Here is a 19,555-nt window from a genome sequence, read left to right as displayed (position 1 = left end):
TAAGGTGTTCTAGGCAATACCTTTAACAGCCCACAGCCAAGTTTTCTATCTAAACTATTAAAACTACATTGAGAAAATATTTATAGACTACAATTAAATGTGAGACTGGTTCAGATTGGACATTTTTTTTAATTACCTCAGTGCGGAGGTCATTTCCCAATTGTGCTGGACAATAAGAGGGAGAAAAGGGGCACTCCATTCAGTAATGGAGATAAAAGTGGACACAGCCAGACACCCAACACAGTGGCTGGTTGGGGCCACAGGAAGGAGCATGAACAAAGTGTGGTGAGAATTACACAAGTCCCAAGCAGGGAAAGCTCCCAGCTGAGGTGAGGGGAATGGAGCAACAGCAGACAAGGCTTCCTGGAGCCGGCCAGGGGCACGTCAGGCGGATGGGCAGGATGCAGACTGGGAGGCACAGCAGGGTGGGGAAGTTCGAGGAATGGGCATTCCAGGAAAGTGGGATGGTGAGCAAAAGCATGAAAGTTGGAAAAGGAGGTGGGGAGAGTCAGGGAAGTAGCCAAGTAGTCAGTTAGTAAAGGGAAGCGAAGGGGCAAGCAGGAGTGATGGAGGATGAGACAGGAAAGGAAAAGTGGGGGCCTCCAGTGTCTGACTGGCAAGAACCGAACATCAGCTACAGGCCAGGCACTTCTTGACACTACTGACTTCTAACTTCATTGCCTTGTAGTCACAGAACATGCTTTGGTTTTCAGTTTCTTGTTTTCTTTCCTTTTAATTTTACAGAGGCTGTATTAGGGCCTAGCATATGGTCTATCCTGGAAAATGATTCATGGGCACTAAAGAAGAATGTTTATTCTCAGGCCGTTGGTCAAGTATTCTATAGGGTTCCGTCAGGTCTAATGGTGGACCAGTGTTGTTCAAGTTCCCTGCTTCCCTGTTGATCCCTGTAGAGTTGTTCTACCCATTATTGAAAGTGGGTGTTGACATCCATTTTAATTTATTAATATTATTGTTAAATTATCTATTTCTCCCTTCATTTCTGTCATATTTTTTGTTTGTTTGCTGGTTTGTTTGAGACAATCGCTCACTCTGTTGCCCAAGCTGGAGTGCAGCGGTGCAATCACAGCTCACTGCAGCCTCAACCTCCCCAGGCTCAGGTGATCCTCTGACCTCAGCCTCCTAAGTAGTCGGGACTATGGGCACACAACACCATGCCTGGCTAATTTTGTATTGTTTCATAGAGACAGAGTTTCATCATGTTGCCAGGCTGGTCTCAAACTCCTGAGCTCAAGCAATCTGCCCGCCTCAGCCTCCCAAAATCCTGGGATTTCAGGCATGAGCCACCACACCCAGCCCATTTCTGTCAATTTTTGCTTCATATATTTTGGTATTCTGTTGTTAGGTGCAAACACCTAACGACATACAATTGTTTATAATTGTTACATATTCCTGATGTATTGAACTTTGTTTCATTATAAAATGTTGCTCTTTATCTCTAGTAACTTTTTTTTTTGTTTTAAACTCATTTTATCTATTATCAGTACAGCCCCTTAGCTTTCTTATGGTTGCTATTTGCATGCTATATCTTTTCTCATCCTTTCACTTTCAATCTATTTGTGTCCTTGAATCTAAAGTGTGTCTCCTACAGATAGTGCTATGATCTGAATGTTTACATCCCCCCCCCCCCAGAATTCGTATACTTCTAGTCATCAGTATAATAGCATTAGGAGGTGAGGTGTTTGGCAAGTGATTAGGTCACGAGGGTGAGCCCTCATAAATGAGATTAGTGCCCTTGTTTAAAAAAACCCTAGGCAGCTAGCTCACCCCTTCTACCATGTGAAAACACAGCAAGAAGAGTGCTATCTATGGGGAGGCAGGCCCTCACCAGACACTGACTCTGCCAGTGCCTTGATCTTGGACTTCCCAGCCTCCAGAACTGTGAGAAATGAATTCCTATTGTTTATAAGCTACCCAGTCTAAGGTGTTCTGTTATAGCAGCCTGAAAGGACTAAGACAGCATATATTTGGATCATATATTTTATCTCTGACAACATCTACCTTTTGATTGGCTTAATTAACCCATTCATCTTTAATAGTATTGACACAGTTGGACTTATGTCTTCCATTTTACTTTTTGTTTTCAATATGCCTCATGTCTTTTTTATCCTTTATTCTTCCATTACAGCCTTCTATTTTATTACATGAATCAGGTGCCATGTTTGCCATATAAGTCAGGAGCAACGACTTCAAAGAGGTATTTCTTTTAAATTTAGATAGCAAAATTACCTGACTATTTTAAATTTCTTAAATGGCTACTTTTCATTTCTGTCATGATTTTTTTTCTTTCTGGTTCCAGTAAATGAGAGCCAATCAATTATTTATCCAATAGTCTCTGAACAACATCTGCAAAAATGTCCACTACCAGCTTCCTGGGTTGGAAGAGTGGAAGCCTACAGCTTAACCTTTTTACAAGAAGGCAGAATGGGGTCATGGTATTTTGGAGATCCCCTTTGTGACATGTGGTGACTGGGAGTGTGGAGACAGCTCAGTGCTTCAGACTAAGGTGGGAAGGGATAGTCAGGATTCATAACAGAGTCCACGATGTGGATGTTTTCAAATGCTGTGGCATTGTTCTCATGGATACCTCTGCTCAGGAGGCTCTGATAAGCAGAGGTCCTTTCTGCACTTGCCACAAGAGACAGATAAGACACCACTCCAAACCATTCAGCCCACATCCCTGCCTAAGAGTGACCTAACACACCCCAAACCTCCTTGCCACTTGACCTCTTAGCATATCCCCAAAGCCCTCTGCTCACTAACAATGATGAAGGGAAGCTACAACCCAGGAGCAAATGAATTGTGAAATTCCAAGTGAACCACAACTTATTAATTTGGGGCACCTGAGGTTTGGGGCAACAGCATCCCTCCCCCATCTCCTGGCTAGAGTAATTCTAATATCTAATTTCTAATATCCTATCCAGCTATAAGACTTGTTTGTGTCTTCGGTCTGAAGTGTCTTGCATTTCTTTTTAGCCATCCCTATTGAAAAATCAGGGGCTCTGCAATGCACAGGCCCACAAAGACTCCGTTCATCCTGGGTGCCTATGGTATTTCCTGGGAGAGATAGATCATGTCAGGAAAGCACCCATCTGCCCAGTGGTTTAAATAGATTAGGCACAATGTGGGGGCATCCAGGCCCTTTTAAAATAAGATATCTGGTTGGCAAAAAAAACCATGTCAAGCCCTGAGCCTGGAAGGCTCCAAGACTTGCTGCAGAAACCCAATTACCGCTGGGCATAATGAGCTCACTCACCAAGCGCTCTGGCCCCACAAAGCAGTCCTGCCAACATCCAGAAAGAAGGTTTGTCTTCCAAAGTGCATTCGGAGGGTACAGATTGTGAGACAGAGAAAAACCAGGCTAATGGAATAAGAAATGTGACCTTCCGGGAACACAGGAACGCGGTTTATTGCTGAAGAACAGCGTTCTAACATTTTTCTGCTGCCTTAAACTAAAAGCAGTCTGCACTGTAAGGTAGCGAAATCCCAGTCTGAGGAGGGAAAGGGAAACTAAGTTTTACAGAACCTTCACAAATGTCATCTCTGGACTGATACAACAGTCTGGGGTATTCCCACCCCAAGCATTATGGCATCTGAGGCTCAGACAATTGACTGTCACTAGAGGTGTCTTCTGCAGAGAACAGAGTGATGTTTTGTAAGCACAGGCCAGACCTGATGCAAACAATAGTGAGAACATACTTTGTTCCTGCTAAGGTCCCTCCCAACACTGACATTATGGGAATCTGAGACTAAAAACCAAAAATCTATGAACCACCTACTGTGCACCTTGCCCTAGCCAGGCTCTGAGAGTCCCAGTGTGAATTGGAAGGCATTCCTACCCTCAGAGAGCCCTCTGTCTAGCAGGGGAGTCAGACAAGTCACTGGCAGCTGCAATACACACTGGCCAGGGCAGAGGGTGGCATGGGGCAGTGAGAACCCTAGGATTATGCCTGGCCCAGCCTGGAGATGGAGTTTTCTGGAGGAAGGCACATGATAGATCTTAAGCACAAATGGATGGGGCTGGGGGAGGCAAACAGGCAGATCTGTCAAAGGGAACAGCATGTGCAAAGGCCTGGCTCAGTCGAGAGCAACCAGGGACAGTGTTGCTGGACACAGTCTCTGCAGCAGGCACGGCAGGAGAGGGAGACAGGGTAGGCCATGCCACACTGGAAAATCAGAGGAGAAAGGAAGGCCCATTAGTCCATTCCCCTGCCCCTGGGCCTATCTTAATCCAGCCCCAATGACTCCATTCACTCAATTCTCATTTGTAGAGTAAGTAAGTGGGTCTCTCTGGGGCCCAAGAAGGATGGAGGGAGTGGCACCTGAGGAACAGTGCTCAGGAGAGGGCTCTGGTTCAGGGGGAAAATAACGGGAAGTGAATTGGGAGCAGGCCACGGGAGGCTGGAATGCCAGGCTAAATTTACAACATGATGTTATGGGCTGCATATAGATCATGAGATGGTTACTATAGTGAAGCAGATTAACATATCTCTATCTAACATAGTTACACATTTTTTGTGGCAAGAGCAGCTAAAATCTACTTCAACAAAAATCCCCAATAAATGCAATTGTATTAACAAAGTCCCATGTTGCACTTTTCCTCGCTAGACTTGCTCATCCTACCCTCTTTGCATAGGTGAACAGCACCCTTAGGAGTAGCCAGAGCTAGGTTGAACCAACCACTGCCATTTCTACCTGTGAAAGCTCAGATAAGTCACTCGTTCCCCAGCAAGGAGGTGGTGGAGGTCCAAGGAGAGGGCTGGGGAGAAAGGTCTGCTGCCATCCTCCACAATCACCTGGGGCTACTCCTGATTATTTGTGGCCACACCCTGCCTCCCACCCCCAACCCCAGCAGGCAGCACAATGCCAGGCTGCAGGTGTGCACAAGGAAAATGAAGATGATGGTGTTAGCCAACCCCTGCAAATCTCAGGACAAAGGTATCCCCAGGCATCTCTCCACATGGAGCAAGCATACACACCCAGTGACAGAGACAGGGTGATACCCCAGGACACCGGAGCTCCCAGGGTGATGTGATATATCTCCCTCGTGGCTCCTGGCTGGGTCAGGAATTCAGCTCCTAGCCCCCTCCTAGGCCTGAGAGAAAGCAGTAGAGATGGGGTTCAGAGCAGAGGAGGTGCATCAAACAAGAGGGCAGGCAGCCTACACCACATCCTGAGAATCAACCGCCCTCAGCAATCAGAGCCGGTGTGGGGCAGTTCCAGGATGGGGATACACAGCAGCTTCGCCCACACTGCGGGATGCAAGGACTGCAGAAAATGAACATGAGGTTGCAAACTCTTAAATCTTGGTGCAATGAATATTGCAAAAGGCTGACACAGGCTAGAGCCACTGAGTGGCAGAGAGGCAATAGAGTGGCCTGACACTCCTGGGCCAGGCCAAAGTCATGGGCTCGGCTGCCAGTGAGTGAGAGCCTACCGCGCTTCAGGCTCCAAACAGTTCCATCCCTGCACTCCTTACCAGGCCTTCCCGAGGGCTCACAACCAGAGACACAGCTCCCACCACCAGTGTGACTGTCCCCTGCATCTCCCTCCTGATGCCCTCCAGAGAACTCATCACAGGCTTAGTGCCAGGGTCAGCCTCTGTATTTCAACTGCAGAGGATGTGGGTCTTCCCTTCCCCAGAACATCAGCTGCTGTGGGCAGAGACCTTGCCACCCCTTGTCCTCAGGGGGTCCCAGATCCTAGCAGGGCACAAAGTGGCCCTCAAAGGTGCATTGTCATTGTTTGTCATCAGGCTGAGCTTCTTGTTTACAGAGGAGGACGCTGAAGCACAAAAACTATTTCATCAACGTGCCTGAGGTCACAGACCTCATAGAAGGCAGAGCTGTGGGGTGAGCCCCACAGATCTGAGTCTGGACCCTGCCCTCTGGTGCTTACAGCTTCAGTAGCAAGGCCCAGAGGAATACAACGTGCACGCCAGGTGTAATTTCACATTTTTAGTAGACACATTTTAGGAAGTAAAAAGAAGGTAAAATTAATAATACATTTCATTTAGCCCAATATATACAAAATAGCATCATTTCAAAGTGCAATTCACGTTAAAATTGTTACTAAGATTGTTTACATTCTGTTTTTTCATGTTTTCAAGCCCAAGGGTGTTTTTTGTTTTTTTGTTTTGTTTTGTTTTGTTTTTGTTTTGTTTTGAGATGGAGTTTTGCTCATCACCCAGGCTGAAGCACAATGGCGGGACCTCAGCTCACTACAACCTCCGCCTCCTGGGTTCGAGCAATTCTCCTGCCTCAGCCTCCTGAGTAGCTGGGATTATAGGCACCAGCCACCACACTCAGCTAATTTTTGTATATTTAGTAGAGATGGGGTTTTGCCATGTTGGCCAGGCTGGTCTCGAACTCCTGACCTCAGGTGATCTACCCGCCTCAGCTTCCCAAAGTGCTGGGATTACAAGCATGAGCCCCCACACCCGGCCAGGCGTGTATTTTTCACTCACAGTCCATCTCAATCCACAGGAGCCACACTGCAGTGCTCAACAGCCCCTACCAGCAGTTGGCTACTGGAATGGGACAGCTTGGCTCCAGGAGGTCCCCTGGTGGTGTCAGGACAAGTGTATGAGTCACCTGGCATTAGGAAACTCATTCACAATCATGATGACCATGACTTCCACGAGTAACACCAGCAGCAGTGCCAGCTGACAAACACCCACTGCGTGCAGACACCACTGAGCCTGTTCTGGTTTTGGTCAGCATCCAAAACCAACCCCAAGAGATAGGGACAGTCGCTTTATTTCACAAAAGAAGAAAGTGAAGCTCAGAAAGATGAAGGAAGGAGCACTCGATCACAGAACTAGCAGGGTGGAGTTCGGAAATTAAGTCAATAGCAGTGATTACTTATTGAACACCTGCTCTGTGCCAATGTTCGGGCTGACAGAGGAGAGGAAACCCTAAGGCAGGATTCCTGCCCTCATAGTGCTTGATTCTAGCTTCTGGGGAGGCGGAATGAGAATAAAATCATTTCAGATCATGATGATTCTCAAAAGCAAACAGGGTACTGATGAGGACCAGGGGCACAGCTGCTATCTGGGACAGTCAGAGAAGACCTCCACTAGGAGGAGAAATTTAGGCTGAGACATTGTGATGGTTAATATTGAGCTTGACTGGACTGAAGGATGCAAAGTATTGATCCTGGGTGTGTCTGTGAGGGTGTTGCCAAAGGAGATTAACATTTGAGTCAGTGGGCTGCGAGAGGCAGACCACCCTTAATCTGGGTGGGTACCATCTAATCAGCTGCCAGCGTCGCTAGAATAAAGCAGACAGGGGAAGATGGAACAGCAGACTTGCCAAGGCTTCCAGCCTCCATCTTTCTCCCGTGCTGGATGCTTCCTGCCCTCGAACATTGAACTCCAAGTTCTTCAGCTTTTGGACTCTTGGACCTACACCAGTGGTTTGCCAGGGGCTCTCGGGCCTTTGGCCACAAGCTGAAGATTGTGCTGTTGGCTTCCGTACTTTTGAGGTTTTGGGACTCAGCCTGGTCCGCCACTGGGACCAGTTTCCTTCATCCTCAACTTGCAGATGGCCTATCATGGGACTTTACCTTATGATCGATGAGTCAATTCTCCTTAATAAACTCCCTTTCACAGACAAATATATCCGATTAGTTCTGTCCCTCTAGAGAACCCCAACTAATACAGACAGGAGGGATGAAAAGAAGCCAGTCTGGGCCAGGGCAGGGGAAGAACATTCCAGGCAGCAAGCAGCTCACACAAGCACTCTGAGCAGCAAGAATCCAGGATGTTGCAGCAGCTGACAGAAAGGCGGCCAGGGCTCCCTGCACTGTGCCAACTGCCTCTCTGGGGTACTCGGCTGGCTCCTACTTCATCCGTCCTGCCTCGGGGCGCTCCCACACTCTTGATTGGAAAATGAGGAGCCGACAAACCATTCTGCAGGTTTCAAGGACAAGTCAAGGCTGGGAGCCCCCAGCACAGGGCTGATCACGAGGGGCTGAACTGACATATTAGTGAGCAGGGAAGAGAGACAGGAAGAACCTGCAGAACAGGACCTGGGCAGCCAAAGCCCTGGGAAGAAAATGTTAACACCCTGAGCACTGCTTCCAACAGCAGCCACAAAGGTGAGAACAACCCAAATGTCCATCCACAAATGAATGGACAACTGTGTTACATACAGACCATGGAATACTACTCAGTCATAAAAAGGAAGGAAGCACTGACGCTTGCTACAACACAGGTGAACCTTGAAAATATCAGGCTAAGTGAAAGAAGCCAAACACAAAAAGCCACATGCAATCTGGTTCTATGTCTATGAAATATCCAGAATAGGCAAACCCAAGGAGACTGAGAGCAGATGAATGGGTGCCGGGGCAGGGGAGAGCGGAATTGAGGAGTGACTGCCTGTCGGCACAGGGTTTTCTTCAGGAGTGACGAAAATGTTTTGTAACTAGATAGAGGTGATAGTTGCAAAACACTGTGAATGTCCTAAATGCCAATGAATTGCATAATTTAAAATGGTTAGTTTAGTGTCATTGAATTTCACCTCAATTTTTTTTTAAGAAAAAGAAGGGGAAAAAGAATTCTTTCAGTGGAGGACACAGGTTATGATCTCATTCAATACAATCCCAGGTCTGAACACGCAGAGAGGGGTGACCAGTCACCAGATGCAACAGGATAGAGCAGGAGAAGACAGGACACAGAAGCCCAAGGGTAAAAAGAAGCGGAAAGCTACTTACCAGCTCGCTCCTTGCCTCCACTGCCAACCCCTCACAGTCCTCAAAGGAAGGACACCCCGTAGTGATGCCTCCCACCCACTGATGCCTCCCAGCCCTGAGGAGGGACCAGGGGCCATTCCGGGCTCCTGACTCAAAATGCAGCCAAGGGAGAAGCACAGAGGCCAGCACACCGAGCCAACGCTTCCCTCTGACCTAGCAGGCACAAGGGTATTTCTACCACAATGAACACCCGCTGGCAGTCCCTGGCTGGTGCACACAGAACCCCTTTCATTACTTAAAGTGGCCCTTCAGCCACTCTAAGCCACAGGGGAGACAGGAGAGCAGGCAGCCTGTACCCAGGTCCTCCCAGGCCAGTTGGAAGCTTTAGGATGTGCAGTGGGTCCTGAGGATGCTTGCAGGGTCTGGAAAGGGTAAAGAGGCCACCTCGGACCACACAGAGAGGAATGGACTGACCTAACACAAGTGGGTGGTGGTGCCCAACGAAGGGACCAGGCATGGCAGCTGCTGTCCACTGGATGATGCTAGACTAACCCTTTCACCTCCGTTCTCTGGTCTCATCCTTACAACTGAGGGATGTGCAGGGACCAGGTTGGGGTGAACCCCATTTCCCAAATGAGGAACCTGAGTTACAGAGGGTTCAGGGGCTGCAGCTGATGGCACAAGATTAGGTGGTAAATGGCAGAGCTGGTGCTCAAACCCAAGGCTGATGTCAAAACCTTCTCTGCTAAATTATGATGCCACTATCATTTGTTTTATTCCACAAAACTCCCCCAAGACAGCACAGGGCATCAGTGAAGAATGTGGGCTGCAGGTAAGGATGATAGAGAGTTCTAGAGGTGAACGGTGGCACTGGCTGCTCAACAATGTGGATGTACTTCATGCCACTAAACTGCATACTTAGAAGTGGTTAATATGGCCAGCGTGGTGGCTAATGCCAGTAATCCCAGCTCTTTAGGAGGCCAAGGCAGGCGGATCACCTGAGTTTGGGAGTTCGAGACCAGCCTGACCAACATGGAGAAACCCTATGTCTACTGAAAATACAAAAGTAGTCAGGCATGGTGGCGCATGCCTGTAATCCAGCTACTTGGGAGGCTGAGGCAGGAGAATCGCTTGAACCCAGGAGGTGGGGGTTGTGGTGAGCCGAGATCGAGCCATTGCACTCCAGCCTGGGCAACAAGAGCGAAATTCCATCTCAAAAAAAAAATGGTTAATATATTAACCATGATTAAATATTTTGATATATTTAATATAGCAACCATGATAAAAAAATATTTTGAAAAATGATCAGGTGCTAGGCCATCAAGGAATTGTCAACAGATTTTTGAAAATAAGATGTCACACATACCACATCCTCTGAACATGGTAAAATTAAATTAGAAGCTAATATAGATATGAATCTCCATGCCCCTGTCCCCTCCCCCTAAAAAGGAATGTGGGCTTCTTGGCTTCAAATCCCTGCTCTGGAACATACTGGCTTTGTGATCCGTGGCGAGCTTCAGAGCGTCTCTGTGCCCCTCTATAAAATAGAAATGCAGGTGCCTGCATCCCTCTGGGACTGAATGGGTTCAGTCAGACCAGGAACAGCACAGACCAGCGGGAGGCACACTCCTCCTGGAAAAGGTCAGAGAGTAAATGTCTTTGGCTTCACAGATGTCTCCAGCAGCCCAGTTCTGCCAGTCTGGCACAAATGCAGCCACAGACCATACATACACAAATGGGCATGGCTGTGTTCTAATAAAATTTTATTTACAAAAGCCCCTGGCATAGATCCTGGCACTTGCTAAATGCCATTCACACATGTTAACTGTTATAATGAAGAAAAATGGCATTTCTGTCAATTCACCTCTGCTGACTTATGAAAGGCATAATTCTTCTTGTTGCGGTTCTGAAAACCAATACCAATATCAAAAGCAGGAGGGAGGACCCCTCCCCAATGGGGAGCTGCCCCTCCCACACTGTGAGGTGCCCCTGGGTGCTTTCACCCCAGGCCTTCTCCTCTACTTCCCAGTATGAGGTGAGTGCAAAAGTAATGGCAAAAACCATGACTATTTTTGCACCAACCTAATAATTACACTCCTTGCAAGCACGGCTGCTTCCTGCCTTCTACAGGAGGGGCTCTGAACACAGCCCTTAACAGCATGAGGCCCCCAGAGCTCCTTCCCTGTCCCTGCCCCTCCCTGCTGACCACAGCCCCTGCACTGTCCACCTGGCCTCAGAAAAGCATGAGCAAAGAAAATACTTTCTGAAGGCATCCAGGGAGAGAGTCAGGATGCTGTGGTCCCACCAGTGGCCAGCCCTGGGGTCATTGTCTGAGCCTCCGCTTACAGCAACACCAATGGCCACTACAAACATGACAGTGATGTGTTTCCATTAAAAGCACTGAGAAGGGGTCAGGCGAGGTGGCTCACACCTATAATTCCAGCACTTTGGGAGGCTAAGCTGGGCAAATCACCTGAGATCAAGAGTTAGAAACCAGCCTGGTCAACATGGTAAAACCCCGTCTCCACTAAAAATACAAAAAAATTAGCTGGGCATGGTGGTGGATGCCTGTCATCCCAGCTAGCTGGGAGGCTGAGGCAGGAGAATTGTTTGAACCCGGGAGGTGGAGGTTGCAGTGAGCCAAGATCATGCCATTGCGCTCTAGCCCGGGCAACAAGAAAGAAACTCTGTCTCAAAAAAAAAAAAAAAAAAAAAAAAAGCACTGAGAAGGCTTTCTGATTTATTTCTCATGCCAGCCCTGTTGGAAGGTCGTTTTTCCATTCCAGAGCTCAGTGTGCTCCATGGGGCGACATCTGAGGTCCAGAGTCAGGGAGCCCCACTGCTGAGTCCCACAGTGTCCCGAGACTCGACTCCCTGTCCAGTGTTCACGTACCCCTCACCCTGTGTGGTGCCGTACAGCTGAGATGAGGTAACCCGAGGCAGCAGCGGGAGGTTAAGTGATGACATTTCTCTATGTGGCTCTCTTTCCCCTTATCCAGAAAAAGGAAGTGAACACAGAGGCACAGTGTGACTTGCCCAATGTCACACTGTCAGTACGGTTGGAGCTGGTCCTCTACACAGTTCCACTGACTTAGGCTTGTCCCTCATACCGCTCAGACCCCCACAACAGTGGCCACTGCTCTGATCATTAGCTTCATTGTTAGCTAAAGAAGGACCCCAGATATGGGCGTGGAAGTTTGCTCTGTGACAAAGCTAAAGGAATAAACATTCTCATGGCTTCTTCACCATCATCACCCTCATAAAGGTGCTACCTTTGCCCAGGGGCCACACCTCTGATCCCCACACCAACCTAGCCGAAGAGATCCTACTTCCCCTTTTATGCAGGAAACGGAGGCTCAGAGAGGTTAATCCTCTTGCCCAAGATCACACCATGATGAGGGATAAAGTACAGGCGAGTCCAACTTCAGAAGCCCTGCAGGTCGATCCCACTGCCACTGCGGGGAGAGGAGTAACCCAGGAGAACTGGGGCACACTGCGGTCATCCTCAGTCCCCCCAAGGGAGGCCCCCATTTAGTTAGAAAGCCCAGTCCAGAGGCACTTGCCCAATCACAGTTAAGTGAGGCGGGGCCTGAATGGGAACCCTGGCAGTCTGGCTCCGAGCCCTAAGAGAGGTGAGGTCCACCCTCGAGGAGTTCAACAGAGCCATAGCCTGCAGTGGCCATCACTGCTGGCTTATGCATTAGAAATTGTTCCCTCTGCCACTTGTCCCACAGCCCAATCCACCCTTACACACCAAGAGAGTGGGGCCACGGTCCTGCCGCTTCCTCGTGCAGCCTTCCTGGCCAGGCCAAGGGGAGCCTGTCCCCCTCTCTCCCTGCACACAGTCCTCTGACAGCACGGGCAGTGTCCATGTAGTCACCTCTCCAGGACAACAGAGTCCCCACCAAAGTGGGCCCACCTCTCAGGCCACCTCCCTGTGTCCCATGTCCCCAGTCTCTAGTGGGTAAGATCTGCTTAAGGAAAAACTACATAAATAATCGCACCGTATGTGTATAAAAAGTTCTGAGAGATCCATACAATCCTTCCAGCAGAGTCTGGGAAAACCACGATGATGGAACCTGAGAGCTGGGCTTTATCATGAATTGTCCTCCAGATACACAAGGGAGGGGACAATTTTTTTAGAGGAAAAAAAAGCACATGGGGGAAAAACCTAAGTGTGAAAACATGACTACACAACACAGAGGCAGCAGGTATGGCTGAGACATCCTGGCGCGGAGAGGGGAGAGATGACCCAGGGAAGCCAGGATTTGAGGAACTTGTGAGGTCGTCGGAGCAGTGGGAGCCATGGGTGGTTTGTGAAGGAGTAAAATAACAATCATTTCATTCATTGGGTCCACACTGTGATCCTTTGGGGGCTGCTTACTGTAAAAAGACTCCAGGTAAGAATTACCCCAGACTCTGAAGTGAAGAAGTTCAGCATTACAGACCCGTACACGTCTCAACAACAACGAAAATCTTGCAACAGGCCACAAGCCTCGGCCACAACATCAGTCTCTGCAAAGCCCACAGGTCTTGAGGTGGGTAGCAATGCCCTGATAGGAAAGGATCCTAACCCCCCACCTCCCAGCTCCATCCGCGAATGTTTTCCCCCTTCTTGCCCATCCCAGCTAGTGGAGCCAACTCCCACCAGCCCAGGGAGCCAGAGGAAGGGTCAGCTCCTCCCATGGCCTCGCCCTCCACACAAGCGGGTTGCTCTGACTTACAGGGAATGGCCCCGCTATGCCCAACATTCACTGTGGGTGGAGCCCTGGGAGAGGGGCTGAGGCTGCCCCTGCCCTCTCCACCTCCTCCTCTGCTCTGGGAGGCAGAGGCCATCAGATGGTAACGGTATCCTGGGACAGCTCCACCGCCCAGGCAAGCTCAGGAGGGGTAGGGGGATCTCCCTGATCTTGGTCTACAAGGAGCTGTCCAGATGAAGGAAGGGCGTTCCCGGAGAGAGCACAGCACGGGCAAAGGCCAAGGACAGTGTGTCTGCGAGTGTGTACAGATGGGGCGGACGGTGGAGGAGGGCTGGCGGTTAGATACAGTATTGCTGGAGCTCAGGGAGCCGGGCAGAGGCTGGCGGAGAGCCGAGGCTGGCCCAGCCTTCAGGAGACGGGCAGGCTGGGTGTGTGGGGAGCGGGGTGCTTCTAAGGCAAAAAGAAGCGCCAGTCTCGTAAGCAGCCTCCATCCGGGCTGCCAAGGCCGGATCCTCCGGGCTGCCAAGGCCGGATCCTCCGGAGCCCACAGCAGTTAGGATGGAGCAATGGACCGAGGGGCTGGGGGCGAGGCCGCCGCGCACTGATTGACGCAGGTCAGCGAGGCCGCTAGCCCCGACGCAGGGCGCTAGGCAAGGTGTCTGGCACTACGGGAGTCAATCCTTGCGCGCCATCTCCGGAGGCCAGTGCGCCCAGGACGCGCAGGCCCGGCAGGAGGGTGGGTGCCAGCCTTTCTTCCCATCTTTCCAGCCTCCTCCCCGGCGCCCACGTGGGCGGAGCAGTGCGAGGGTGTGCGTGGCAGGGGCCGCGGCGGCGTGTGCCGTGCGTGGGGTGGGGTGCGGGATGGGCAGCCTCGCCCTCGGGCCCCCCGCCGCCGCCGGGGCGCGGTCCCCAGCTCCATCTTCTTTGCCACCTGGGCGGGGATATGGGGGACCGCGACCTACCCTGTGGAAGACACGGAGGGGACCGGCCGGCCACGCCCCCCGCGCCACTCCCGCAGGCACCGGGTGGGTCCCCCCTCCCGCTCCTTGGCTTGGGGGCGGAATCCGGAGAGGAGTGGAAATAGGGGTGGCGTGAAGGAGAGACGGGGGCTGGGGGCGGGGCCGGGTGGCGGTGTTGGGGGAAGCGATGCAGCGGCTGGGAGATTTTGCAGGGGGGCCCTGAAGAGGAGTGGGGGATGGGTACGGAAGGGTGGGGGGCCACTGAGGTGGGATGCGAGAGGGGAAGGGGATCCGGAGGGGGCACGAAGGCCGGAGGAGAGGGAGGTGGGCGATGGGGCGGGGCGGCACCGGTCGCCGCGTCCCTCGCCACCGGGTCCGCCCCTCGGTCGCGGGGTCCACGGGTTCCCTTTGGCAGGCGCGCGCCTCCCGCCCCCCGGCGCACCTGTACCCACCTGCTCGGCGCTCAGGCCCGAGCCGGGCAGCAGCAGCGGGCGTAGCGAGCGCAGCCCCGCGCCGCATCCTCCGGCCGCCCCCTCCCCGCTGCGAGCTTACGCCGCTGTCGCCGCCGCCGCCACCGCCTCAGAAAGGACAAAACGGAACAGAAAATGAATGCATGCACAAAAAAATCGTAAAAAGCAATTGAGGAGGATGGCAGTCGCGCGCGCGGCTCGGCGAGGCGGGAGTCGAGAGGCAGCGGCGCTGGCGGCCGCGCTCGGGGCAGGCGGCCGGCGCGTGCCGCACGCGGGTGGCTGCGGCTCCCTCAGCAGCCGGCGCCCGGCTCCCGGCTCCGGCACGGCCCCGCCCCTCCCCGGGAAGCCCCTCTGATTGGTCTGTCTTCCCGCCAGTCAGGCAGGAGGGCGCGGCGCCCGCCCCGCCCCGCCCCGCCCCCGCCCCGGGCAGTCGCCGGGAGCGCTTTGCCGCCGCGGGAGGGGGCGCGGAGCCGCTGGAGCGTGCGCACTGGGCCTGCGGCCGGCCGGGGCAGAGCTGGGGTCACTGCGCTGAGGCCCCCCAGCCGCGCCTGGCACCTGGGCGTCTCGCTGAGTCGGAGCAGCCCCAGGGAGAGGCTTTCGGGCTCTGGTCGACTCGGGCCCCGGGAAGCTGTCCCTGCCCTCGGGGGCTCGCGCCGAGAGTAGGGCTGGCAGGCAACGCGGGGCAGGGGTCGTCCTGGCCGTCAGTGGTCAGGAAGACGCAGCGACCCTGGAGACCCATGCCCCCTCTGTACGGATGAGAGGTCTGAAGGTCAGAGGTTAAACTGCAGGCTGCAGGCGGCAGAGCCTGCGAAGAGCAGAGCCAGGTGGATGCCAGCCTAGGGAGCCTCCCTCTTCAGCCCAGGCTGCCCCCAGCAAAGCTACATCACCAGGTCATTGCCAGATGAAGGATGTGCTCTCGAGCTGAGATTCGGGAGGAGCAGGATTCAGCTGGGCAAACACTCATTCATTCAGTGTCATTCGACAAATATTTATTGAGCACCTACTGTGTGCCAGGTAGTCACTAAGATGCAGGGACACCACCGTGAACAGCAGAGAGGAAGCGGCTGCCCACCAGAGCTTACTTCCTAGCAAGGAGAAGGTAGGGAAGAGCACCCACCAAAGGGGGAAGCATGGAGGGAACGGGGCATATATGAGATTCTGATAAAAGTGTCTGGGCCACAGAATGATGAGAGGGAGAGTGTGGAAGATGGGGGCCGGGGGCACAGAGGGCAGCGTTTGCAAGGTCTTGCAGGCCATAGGAGAGTTTGGAGACTGTCTCACCTGGAAGGTGGTCCGTGGGACCATTGTCAGATTGATATTTTTTAAAGTCCACAGTCAGGATAAGCTATGTTAGCCACAGTAACAACCAAACCCAAATCTCCCTGCTTGTGTCTTGCCCAGGTTGTACATCCTGCCTCAGTCAGTGGGTCTGTGTTCATCAGAGCAGTCAGGAGACCAAGCTGCTGGGGCTGTCTCCCAGCCAAGCACCCACATGGTGCAGCAGTGAGAATTGAAGGTGACAATTATGCTGGCTTTGAAAGTTTCTGCCCCCAAAGGACTCACATCACTTCTGCTCACGTTTCATTGGCCAGAGCAGGTCCCATGACCATGCCTAACTTCAGAAGAGGAGAAAGTGTGGACCTCTAAGGTTCAGGGAGTCAGGAGGAACTAGGATATCTGTGAGCAGATGTGAGAATATTCTTAGCAGATGCACTGGCTGCACTTGGTGCATGGGCTGAAGTAGTCAAGAGTGGGGACAAGGAGGCAGCGTGGAGACCCCCCGGTGCTAACACAGTGGAGTGTCAGCACATCAGAGTCGTCTGGGCGAAGAATTGGCAGGCCATGCTCTTTGTGTGGATGTGGGCAGGAGGGAGGGAGGGACAATGCCCAAGTATTATGGGATGAATTGTGTTTCTCCCCCACCCCAAAAAAAGAAAAAAACTCATATGTTGAAGTGAAGTGCTCACTCCCAGGACGTCAGAACGTGACCTTACTTGGAAACAGGGTCATTGTAGATATAATTAGCTGAGATGAGGTCACGCTAGAGTAGGTTGGTTCCCTAATCCAGTCTGCCTTCTATCCTTATAAAAGGGGGAATTTGGATACAGAGACACAAGCAAAGGGAGCATGCCATGTGAACATGAAGGTAGAGATCAGGTGGAGGCATCAGCTAGCCAAGGAATGCCAAAGATGTGAGCAAAACCCTGGGAGCCAGGAGAGGCGCCTGGGACAGATCCTTCCCTAGAGCTTCATAGGGGGCTTGGACCAGCTGACACCTGATCTCAGACTTCTAGCTTGCAAAAGGGAGACAGTGCATTTCTGTTGTTTAAAAACCCCAGCTGGTGGTACTTTGATACATGTGTATAGGTTAAGGGTTATGTCTGGCTGTGAGTAATCAGGATCACAACTAGACAGTGGCTTAATTCTCTCTAAACAAGAAACCCAAAAGCAAGCCATTCCTCACTTTATCTTCTCTCACTCCTTCACTCTCAGGATGTAATTTTCTTTTTCAAAGTGTCTTCTAGGTGGCAAGATGGCTGCCTCTTCCCAAACATCTCATCACTATTCCGGTCACGAAGGGGAAGAACAAAAAGCATGCCCACACCAGGTCAGCTCCACTTCACTGCTTTCCTGAAAACTCTCCCAAGAGAGCTCTGCTTTATTGCATTATTTCATTGGCTGGGACAGTGTCCCATGACCAGCCCTGGCTTCAGAAGAGGCTGAGATTATTATTATTATTTTTTAAGATGAAGTCTTAACCTGTTGCCCAGGCTGGAGTACAGTGGTGCCATCTTAGCTCATTGCAACCTCCGCCTCCTGAGTTCAAGTGATTCTCCTGCCTCAGCCTCCCAAGTAGCTGGGACTACAGGCACATACCACCATACCCAGCTAATTTTAGTATTTTTAGTAGAGACAGGGTTTTGCCATGTTGGCCAGGCTGGTCTGGAACTCCTGACCTCAGGTGATCTACCCACCTTGGTCTCCCAAAATGCTGGGATTACAGGCGTAAGCCACCATACCCAGCCAAGGATATTTTTTCTTTTTTAATTGAAGGTACATTGCTGCCTGAAACAAAGTCAGGGTTCCATTAGTGAGGAAAAGAAGAATGACTTTTGAACAGGCAGCTAGTGGTTGGTGGATCCAGGTTTTGTAAAACCTGGGGCCTCTACTATTGGAGCAGCCCCCTTAGGAAGAACAATTTGAAAATCCCAGTGCAGGCTAGGCACGGTGGCTCACACCTGTAATCCCAGCACTTTGGGAGGCCAAGGTGGGCGGATCACGAGGTCAAGAGATTGAGACCATTCTGGCCAACATGGTAAAACCCTGTCTCTACTAAAAATACAAAAAATATCTGGGTGTGGTGGCACGCTCCTATAATCCCAGCTACTCAGGAGGCTGAGGCAAGAGAATCACTTGAACCCAGGAGGCGGAGGTTGCAGTGAGCCAAGATCACACCATTGCACTCCAGCCTGGGCAACAAAGCAAGACTCTGTCTCAAAACAAAAAATAAAAACCAAAAAACCAAAACCAAAAACAAACAAACAAAACCCAGTACAAGACTTGGTACAAAAATGAAAGCTTATTTAGAATAACAACAAACCACAACACATTTTAAAATTGTTCAAGTTGACAAATATCAAAAACATTAGAAAACTAATATAAAATTTTATTAATTGGATACCTGACATCTACCTTTATAATATCTTTTTATTTCCATTTTTTGGCTTCTTCATCATTTTTGATTACCTCTTCAGAAGTCAATGATTTTATAATATTTTTCCTGTGGAGAAAATAGATAATTCAGAGTACTCCTATAATGATGGGAACAAATTTTAATGTTGGTTGAAAAACTTTTTGTCAGCCTCATAACTCATTATTGGTAATGTCATGTAGTTTTTTGAGATTGTTTTTAAATTTGGAGTAAGGTCTATCATTCTTTCATAAATAAATGCTAAGAATTGGAAGAATTCCTGTTTCTTCCAGGTCTCTTATTGGGATTCTATTAATTTTCGTGATGAAAAGCAACTGAACAATTGCAAACCAGAATATGACTAGACCAGCGCCTCCTAAACCTCAGAGCCGGTGCCCAGCACCTGGAGATGCATAGGCGAAATGCAGATGCCCAGGCTCCTCCACATCCCACTGAATTGAAGCCTCAGAGTAGCAGGGCCCAGGAATCAGTATTTTACTGAATGCCCCATGTGACTCTAACACCTGCTGAGCAGTCCTAGGTTATGTGAGCCCCCAGTTGCCTTGTAACTCTGAAAATCTGCAAATCCAGACCTCTCCTTTGGAAGAATTATGTTTTAAACCTCATGCCTCTTCCTCTGCCCATAGACCCTGGTGCCAGGCACCATAGCACAGATGCCAGTGCTGTGGCAAGGAGGGCATTCCTGGGAGCCATTAGCCTGTTCAGGGAGCAACAGCTCAACCACACAGACTGGCTCAGTCCCACATAAACATACCCCACTAAACCCAAACCAAGGCATCCCCAACTCAACCCCACTTCAGCTGCATCTGCAAAATGCCCTTGGCCTCCCCAGCAGCTCCCAAGTGAGAGGAAGCATGATTCGGGAGGCAGATGGAAAGAGAGGATGTTATAGGTGGGATTGTGTCCTCCAGAACGTGAGTGCTGAAGCCTTAACCCCCAGGATCTCAGAATGTGACTGTATTTGGAGACAGGACCTTTAAAGAGGTCACTGAGCTTAAGTGA

General features: G+C 50.9%; 1 protein-coding gene across 1 annotated transcript in view; it reads right to left on the bottom strand.

Moving 5' to 3' along the window:
* Positions 1-15,122, bottom strand: part of JAKMIP1 (janus kinase and microtubule interacting protein 1) — a 180,240-nt gene extending 165,118 nt beyond the window's left edge. The window contains exon 1 of the mRNA XM_064365620.1: positions 14,824-15,122. The gene's annotated coding sequence lies outside the window, so the exon portion shown is untranslated. The remainder of the gene's footprint in view (positions 1-14,823) is intronic.
* Positions 15,123-19,555: the final 4,433 nt, after the last annotated feature.

This window comes from Aotus nancymaae, unplaced genomic scaffold, assembly GCF_030222135.1.
Source record: "Aotus nancymaae isolate 86718 unplaced genomic scaffold, 86718_ANA_hifiasm-v0.15.2.pri h1tg000006l, whole genome shotgun sequence".
In the NCBI taxonomy this organism is placed as follows: Eukaryota; Metazoa; Chordata; class Mammalia; order Primates; family Aotidae; genus Aotus; species Aotus nancymaae.
The sequence above is the reverse complement of the archived record's forward strand: the minus strand, read 5'-3'. Positions and strand labels throughout refer to the sequence as shown.